Raw genomic sequence first — 8915 nt, forward strand, 5'->3', positions numbered from 1 at the left:
TTTTTCTTCTTTTTCTTCTTTGGTGTTTATAGGCGGCTGGTCCACCGTCTAAGAGGTGCATTACCGCCACCAACTGTACCTTTTCAGCAGTTCTGGGGAGGTCCCGGGCCCCTCCAAGTACCATGCGGGAGGCACGCCCTCGGCCTCTTTTGGCCAATCCGGGCGGGGTAGATATGGAGAGGCAGCTCTGTCCTTAAAGAAATAAGATAAGATCCTTTTTGAGCTAAATCCGTTTATTAAAAAAAATAAAATAAAATCACAATACCACAGTATTTCTCGCCTGCTGAAAACAGACCTGAGAATGACAAGTCCTGGTCTTCTGCTTTCCTCAGTGACTGAAAAAGGGGATTTCTCTTAACATTGTGTTTCCTACAATGAAACAGTCCATGTTCTGGATAGTCCTGTTTCTGCTCGGTTACAGTGTGTGCATTTCCCGGTTGGGTGTTTGCCCAAACCCGGTTTTACATCATGTCTGGTTGAGACCCGTATGACCGATTCTCAGACGAGCGATGACATTTTCTTCCCTTCGTTTCCAGGCCGCCATCCTCCCAGCACCAACATGTCTTTGTACATTATTTAAATGTACATTATACATTGTGTAAAACTGTCAGATGCGATAACAGTGTATTTCCTTCTCCTCTATTCCCTGCAGGGTCAATATTGCCAATAGCTCTGTACTGACAAATGGTCTGATACCCTTTTCTTAATGTATGTCTCACTTACTGGGATATGTACTGCTGCATCTGCAGACCCTGTTTCAGGATCTTTGGAGCCGTCTGTGAATAGAAACACTGAGTCTGAAAAATGCTGATCAAAATACTGTAGCTCTGGACTATGCACCCTACTGGAAGTTGCTCTGGCATCTCCTTCAGTTCCTGTCAAGGTCTATACTTGGCAAGGGGAATAACCGGGGAGGAATGGGAGAAGTTGACACTGTGGGGCTGTACTCTGATCCATGTAATCCTATGTTTTCAGCCTTTGCATCACCGTCCGCCCAAAACTTGTGAAATTTGTCTCATTGTGTTCCCAGCAATCTGTAAAAACACTCTTGGCTGCATGTGTATCACAATGCCCCTGGAGATGAATCCAAGTATGCCGGTGTTAAATTCACTCTTCTGATCCTTAGAAGCATTTCTCCACATTTCCACCTGCATGGCTGATACTGGAGATTTTTTGAATGATACATGACAGACTCTCAGGGCCTGAGCCTGCAACACATTTACCTTCTTGAGGTTTGATTCTGCTGCTGACATGTGAGCTGCGCTTCCATAGTCAAAGACAGAGCTCTTAAGTGACCAGTGCATACTTGCAGAGGTGCTCTACCTGCTCCCCACTCCTGTCCTGACAAGCAACAAGTATATCGATGATCTTTTTACATTTGTTCTTAGATTTATCCAAATGCACATTCCCCGCCAGTTTTTTTGTCAAACCAAACCCCAAGAGATTTTGTGCCGCCTTGAGAAACATACAGTATTACCTGTGTTTTTGCTATGGGTAGTGTGAATCCCCATTTACGTGCCCCTTTTCCCACTACAATTATTGCAGCTTTCTTATTGACGTCAGATACATTGAGATACACGGAGCCCCGTCATCCGCCTCCAAAGATTTTCAACTTGAGAGAAGATGTCATTGATCATTATGTTGCATAACATCGGACTACATACACTACCTTGCAGGGTTCCATTCTCCACCGTAAATACACCGGAGTATTCTCCACCTACTCTTACTTGTATTTTCTTGTCAGGTAAAAAATCCAGAACCTAATTATGTACTCTACCGCCAATTGCTAATGACTTTAATTTAATAAGTAGCCCTTCCTTCCAGAGCATGTCATATGCCTTTTCCACATGGAAAGAGACAGCTGTCACTACTTGCTTGTTGGTCTGTGCTTTATCCATCTGATTCTAAGCAAAATAGAGATTGTGTTCCGACTGCTATGGAACCCACCTTGATAGGGAGACAAACAAGCTTTACTTTCTAGAAAATAGTTAATCTCTCTGTGATCGATAGCTCCATGATTTTGACATAAATGGGAAGTTAAGGCAATATGTCTGTAGCTACTGTGGAAGGATACATGGGGTCCTTTCCTGGTTTTAGAACAGACACTATTATTGCATGTTTCCACACTGAGGGAAGTATCCCAAATTCTGTGAACAGTCTAATCCGTCATGTGTGCCAACATTTCATAACATACACCATCTCTCCCAGGGGTGGTCTTACGAGCACTAGTAATTGCTCTTCTCAGCTCAACCTCAAACAAACCGAAACCCAGGTCTGACACATCTCCTGACATTTTGGCGTCCTTCATTAAGATTTCATTTCTACACTGCCTGGCCTCCTCCGTCAGATTATACGAACTGTGAATTTCCCTCAATGTTTTTGCCTGATGTTCAGCCTTTTCTAAGTTGTTTACTGCCATTTTGTCCCCACTGTTTATCACTGGTAACTTATAGTTTCTTCTAAAAAAAAACATTAACTTCGGGACTAGGGACCCGGGAGTGCAGAAATGCGAGCTCATCTCCGGGTTTTAGGACTCATTCCTGCACCACTCTACAGTATATGAATCGACATAACTTTAAATATTTTTAAAGTCCCAAGTCTGGACCCAAGCCCTGGTCCAGACATTCTGCTTCTGTGCGATCGCCCCCTTTGGGACGAGGGTTCTCCAAATTCTGTCAATCACACTTCATTACCATGCCAGTTCTATCACAAGCTGGTTCACTGTTTATTTCACAAGTCATTGTATGGGACCGCATATTTTATTTTTGGACCTGACCTTTATTTTTTTGGATCTTTCACCCTGTTATTTCATCTGTTTTTCTGTTTTTTAGTTTTTTTTTATAATATCTGTTATTTGTCATTGGGGGTTTTGGTGTACTGTATATTACCATATGTTATTGTGTACAGACAACCATTAGGTTTATCATACATATACCAATCCATATATTCCATATATTGCCATTTTCTTTTTTATATTTTAATTTTTATTGTATTGCTCAATTATTTTTGCCAACTGTTTTGATGTGAGCTGCTGGGACAATTGCAATTTCCTTTTGTGGTTGAACAAAATATCTATCCATCCATCCATCCCTCCGTCTGTCCGGCTGGCTGGCTGGCTTTCTGTCTGTCTGGCTGGCTGCCTGTCTTGCTGTCTTTCTGTCTGTCTGTCAATATAAACAATGTCTCCATCTCTGGAAAAAAAATAAACCTTATCCTTTCCAGTTCTTTTCCATACATTTTTTAAGACAATGCGCCACCCTTTTCTCATGCAAAAAATAGATGATTTATTTAGAAAACGTAAAAGCCCATCGTTAGGCCCATCCTTCAACCTGATCGATATGAACAATATGATTGATGTTCCTGTTTACTTGATACATCTGATTCTATCCTGACCTGAATACGTCTCCCAAAAGAGAAATCTTTGACCCAGTTTAAACACCCCACCTCCCAAACACCCATCACATCTAGTCTGATCATCAGACCCTCTTTCCACATCACGCCGTAAAATATTGACATAAGTGATTATTAATTTGGGTTTTCCTTATTTCAGATTCAAGGTCCGTAACAGGATCCACAGTTCCTCTGCCTTTCTGGAAAACCACTTTGGCTATGCAATGACATCTCCCTACTCTGTATAAAATGTGATAAATCTGGATGGGGTTTGTAGGATATTTTCCTGGCCTTAGTGATCATTTATCTGGATTGTTTTATTATTATTATTATTATTATTATTATTATTATTATCAAAAGCAGAACAACATCACATTCTTTATTTTGTTTTTGCGAATGTTCATCACTTTTATAGCCGTTTTGTTGGTGGGATTCAAAAGACAGTAATATCTACGTAAAATAAAAATGAGGATGTCTATTTGTACACTTATATATTAAAATGTACGTAGAAATAATTTTTTCATAAGCAATATAAAATTAATTAAATAGATGTGGTTCACTTGGCATAAGTTACAATAAAATGACGTGTCCAAACGAAAGGAAATTCACTTTAGATGCCATTTGCACTAACCAGCCAAAGAGAAGCTCGAGCACTGAAATCCAATTCTTAAAAATGGCATTTCTTTAAAACAAATATGTTCCCATTTTAAAAGAAGCGGCACCTAACTAATTATTTTTTTAAGAATATAAATTATTGTTTGTTTGTTTGTGTGTTTATTGTTTGTTTCTTTTAGGACCTAACATAACAACCAGGTTAAAAAAAAAAACTCATAGTGGATAATCTTTACAGTTTATGATCATATAGCTCTCTAGAATCTAAGCTATAAACTATCTATCTAACTAACACCTTTTCAGTGAGTCTCTGGGTTATTGTGAGCGAAAAAAAAAAAAAGGTAAAACCAAGACACTATTTTATGATGGGTTTATTTTTTTATGTATTTGCCATATACTGTAGTAGTGCACCCGTAGCAGTCAAACTTGCATTGTGCAATCTGTAAACCTGAAGCATGAAACTGGTCATCATTGAGCAAAGACTTTATGGGCATTATCTCACCAAACACATACGAGGAGGTTATACTCAAATTTTCTGATTTTAGAAATATCACATTCAGGTCTCCACAATAAAGACTCTTAGTTAAGAAGGATGTCTGGTCAAGGGCCTGGAAGGTCTATTTATAAGTAAAGATCCACCATTTGATACAAACACACAGACGTGATTGAGCTGGCATGTCGTTTAGAAGGGACAGCCCTCGTCCCAAGGGTCTTTTCTTACACTCATGACTCCAAATAACCCCAAAAAATTGTGTGTGTGTGTGTGTGTGTGTGTGTGCGTGTGTGTGTGTATGTATCAAATGATGGCATTTTCCTTGAATGAGAATATTCAACTATTTTGACCAAAATCAGATTTTTATACATCAAACATAACAGACACAGCGGTTTCTTTTTTTTTTTTTGACCCATGAATTAAACTACAGTATGATACACTGTCCACCCTCTTTAGAAGGTTCAGTCACTAGGCCAACGGGGCTTTTAGGGTCCTCTTCTGCAGTTGATTCAGGCACGTTACCGCCTTGTTTCTCTGGTTGTGACTCGGGTGATCCAGCTGATGTAATATCTGTCGTTTCTTGCCCTGTGTGTTCATCTTTCCCAGCCTCATTCCTTCCTTTGTCCTCCTCCGTTTTCAAGCTATTCTCTTCTGCCTGAGCCGGCAACATGTCTCTCCTATCTACGTCCACGTTGTCCCTGTCGGTTACTTCCGGAATCGAGGCCTCCCGAGACGAAGCACCCAGTCCCGCCTCCTCGTCCCCTTCCCCCTCATCGGCATCGGTCTCGGCGGGCGACGCAGTTTCTTTCTCCTCTTCCCTGTGTTCCTTCCCTCCGGTCGTCTCTCCCGCTTCCTCCTTGGCTTCGACCGGCAGCAGAGGCGTGAGGTCCAGAGATGTCTTAGGCGCCGCCGTGGCCTTTCTCCTGGGTGGAGCCACAGGTCTTGCCGCCTCCAAAGTAGGCCTCCCGAGCTCCTGGCTATTGTGCCCGCCACCAGGATACAAGACGCTCTCGGTTTCGCTTTCCCAACCTGAATCTTCTGGGAAAACGTCATCTCTTGAAGCATCATCGCCGATGTTCTCCACGACATCGTCCGGTATGGTCGTACTAGGTTGTAGGAATTTCACAGTGGCCTGCGAGACATCTTTCCTCGCCTTGGATTTGCTCTCTTTACACGATGGCGCTTCATCCTCTGCCCCCGTCAACAACGCGAACGGCTCTATGTCGCACGGAGAACAATTAGCGCTCGATCTGAAGAAGTCCGTGATTTCCTCCTCGGCATCAGGCATGTCAGCCTTTTCGGGACTCGGCAGGAAATCCTCCATATAATGAGAATCCTGGGATAATAATCGAGCGCCTTCTACCAGGGGTTCTTCTTTCTTTGCCGTCTCCATCTCCAGCACGGGAGTCTCATCTTTCAGGACGTACTTCTCCAGGTAGCCCCTGGCCTCCCTGTCTGAATGCTGGCTGTGGAAGGACTTCTCTGAGGTCACGCTCGTCGCGTCCTCATCTTTTTCTCGACTACCTATGGCTTCCTCGTACAAGTCCGTGTAGAGGAAGGCCATAGCTTTGGGCTCTTCCAGCAAAATCTGGTCGATAACTTTCGGGGGTCCTTCAGGTAGAAAGACAGGAGTAAGAATGTCCTCCTGACTTCCAAACAAAGCCAAACCGCTCTCTTTTGAAGGTACCCTGGAGGCCACACGCTCGGCCAGTTTGCATTCTTCACCTTTGTCTAAAGAACTTCTTATGGGGCCATCATCTGTGCTGCCGTAGAACACGTCATCCAGAAGCTCACTGGTGAGTTCATTCATGCTTCCTTCATCTAAATGAACAGTTGCATGTGTTTTATTGTCTCTGTGAAGTGTCGGCTCTTTGGTCGCCTGGATCTCCCCGGCCCTTTCTTGTGTTGTGCTCAGCTCAGTCTGTCCCAGTGCGGTCACGGCGGGACTTCCCGGGGCCTGGACGTCAATCAGCGTGAACTTCTCAAAGTAGTCCACGTTTGAAGCAGCAGCCCCTCTGTTCTGAGGCCTGGTCACAGGCGCTCCTGGTGGATCCATTACATTTGGATGAGCAGGATTTGGGGCTTCCTGTCCACCGCCTCCTGGAGCTTGCGTTGGGATTGTCATCTCGTTGTTTGGGTCGATCTCATGAACGTTGGTTTCCTCAATGGATTTGATGATGAGGCTTTGCTGCAGATAGGATAGGTTGTCGACCATGACCGTGCTTTCCTCCTCATCCACGGTAGCCAATTCAGGAGGCACAACAATGTTAAGGATTTCCGACCCCTCAGCGACTAAGCAGAATAATTGTTGCTCGATGTCTTCAGCAGAATTTTTTACTTTGCCTTCATTGCCGTCCCCGTCAGTTTTCACATTAGGGAGGGACACACCGACGAGTTCTGGCCGCCTGGAGATTCCCTCAAGGCCCTCTAAAAGTTCTTGTTGGTCTGCTTTGACCCTGTGCTTGCATACCCCCTCTTTTGTTTTCTTCTTTCTTGACATTTTTTCCTCGTCCATGACAATAATAATCCTGCCGGCCGGAAGAGACCCGGGTGTTGGAGGGCGTACAGTGAGAGGAAAGCTGAATTCCAGCTGGGGATTTCCGGCTTCAGATGCCCAAGGCGTGGTACAACGACTGGGACTGGTCTCCCACTCTATGCCGCTGTCTTCGCCCTGCATAGTTACCATGGAGAAAGACGGGTCCATCATCAGACATTGCATCTTAGGCCGGACAGCCTCATCATGAACAGCTTCACGCAAACTGAAATCAAAGAAAAGGCCATAATGTGTGGTGGTGAGCAGTTGTCATTACAAGCACACACTTAACTTACATGCAAAATATATATATATTTTTTTTCATGGGAAAACAATATTTTTGATTTTATCATGCATGTTCAATTCAATTCATTTATTTACAATTTTTATTTTTATTATACTGTATTATTATTTCATACATGTTATTAATTATTATTTCATATCTATGTATTTCATATGTGTGTGTTTTTTTATTATTATCAAAAATAGTAATAATAATAATACCTTTTTTAACTTATTATAATTTTTATTTTAGTTTTTTGTATTTACGGTATTTTACTACTTGTACTGCTGCCGAGAGAAACTTATAGCTAGCATTTAATTGCTGCAAACCTTAACAAAACCTTGCTGCTTTGTTATTGTTCAATTGAAAGATTAAAAAATAAAATTAAATGTAAAAAAATTATTTGCAATGTAAAAACATGTCAAATTGAATTCTGTTAAGAAAACTGTAATATTATATAATATTATTATAGTATGTATATTATTATTCATTATTAGTATGAATATATGATATATATTAATACAAAAAATATGTGTGTTATTTTGTTAATAGCAGGTAGTTATTTTTACCTGTTTCGCAGGTCCTCCACTTCATCAGCGATATCAGGGTCTTGCACAGTGATATCTTCACATGTCAACACCGTCATTTGAGCCTCTAGGTCTGTCCTTGCAAAATCCTCTGACAAAGTCTCCATTGTTGCAATGCTTTTATATCACATTTGCAATAACTCCCTCGCTGACACTTAGTGCTGCTCTGTTGATCACATTCTGAGCCAGAGCGCTCGAGTGAAGACTTCATGCTCAGCGTAATCTCGAAATAGAAAAGCGGGCCTCCAGTGCTCCATCAGAGGTATCTCCAACATGTTGGCCAGTTCATTTGTCATCTGTTACGGAGACTGACCCCTTGAATTTGAAGTGGGAAGTTTATATATCTTTCTATCTGTCTATCTATCTATATGTCTGTCTGTCTATCTATCTATCTATAGGTCTGTCTGTCTGTCTGCCTGTCTGTCTGTCTGTCTGTCTGTCTGTCTGTCTATCTATCTGTCTGTCGGGCTGTCTGTCTGTCTATCAGGATAGATCTATCTATCATATGGTAACATGGTAAGTACTACAAAATGCAAAATGTGCATTTTGTAGTATGTGTGCATAAGTGTGGGGGTGTATTTATGCCGGAGCTCGCAGCTTGTGCATTCTAATAATTAAATGAAAAAGTACCCACCACAAAAATGTACCTAATGTTCTAATATTTTTTAGAGCCCCTGTCAGTCACAGGCCCTTAGAATCATCCTAACCCCATACGGTGCCACTGCTGGGAGGCATGTGACTCTTGGAAGCATTTCCCAAACTGTGTTATGAAGTGTATTAAATGACATACGCCCAGAAGGTGTTGGACTTATTGGACAGCCAACACTCGCAGCGCAAAGTTGCACACGAGGGCAAGGTTCACTTAAGTGCATGAAAAAAACATACATTTTAAAGAAAAAATTAATTGAGTCTGTCACAGCAAATTAAGGAAATTTTCACTTCTCAACAAAGCTATATATTGCGAAAAATGTATAAAATATTAAATAAATATAAAATATAATATATAATATTAAATAA

Source organism: Zeus faber (genome assembly GCF_960531495.2).
Source record: "Zeus faber genome assembly, chromosome: 17".
NCBI classification, from domain to species: Eukaryota; Metazoa; Chordata; class Actinopteri; order Zeiformes; family Zeidae; genus Zeus; species Zeus faber.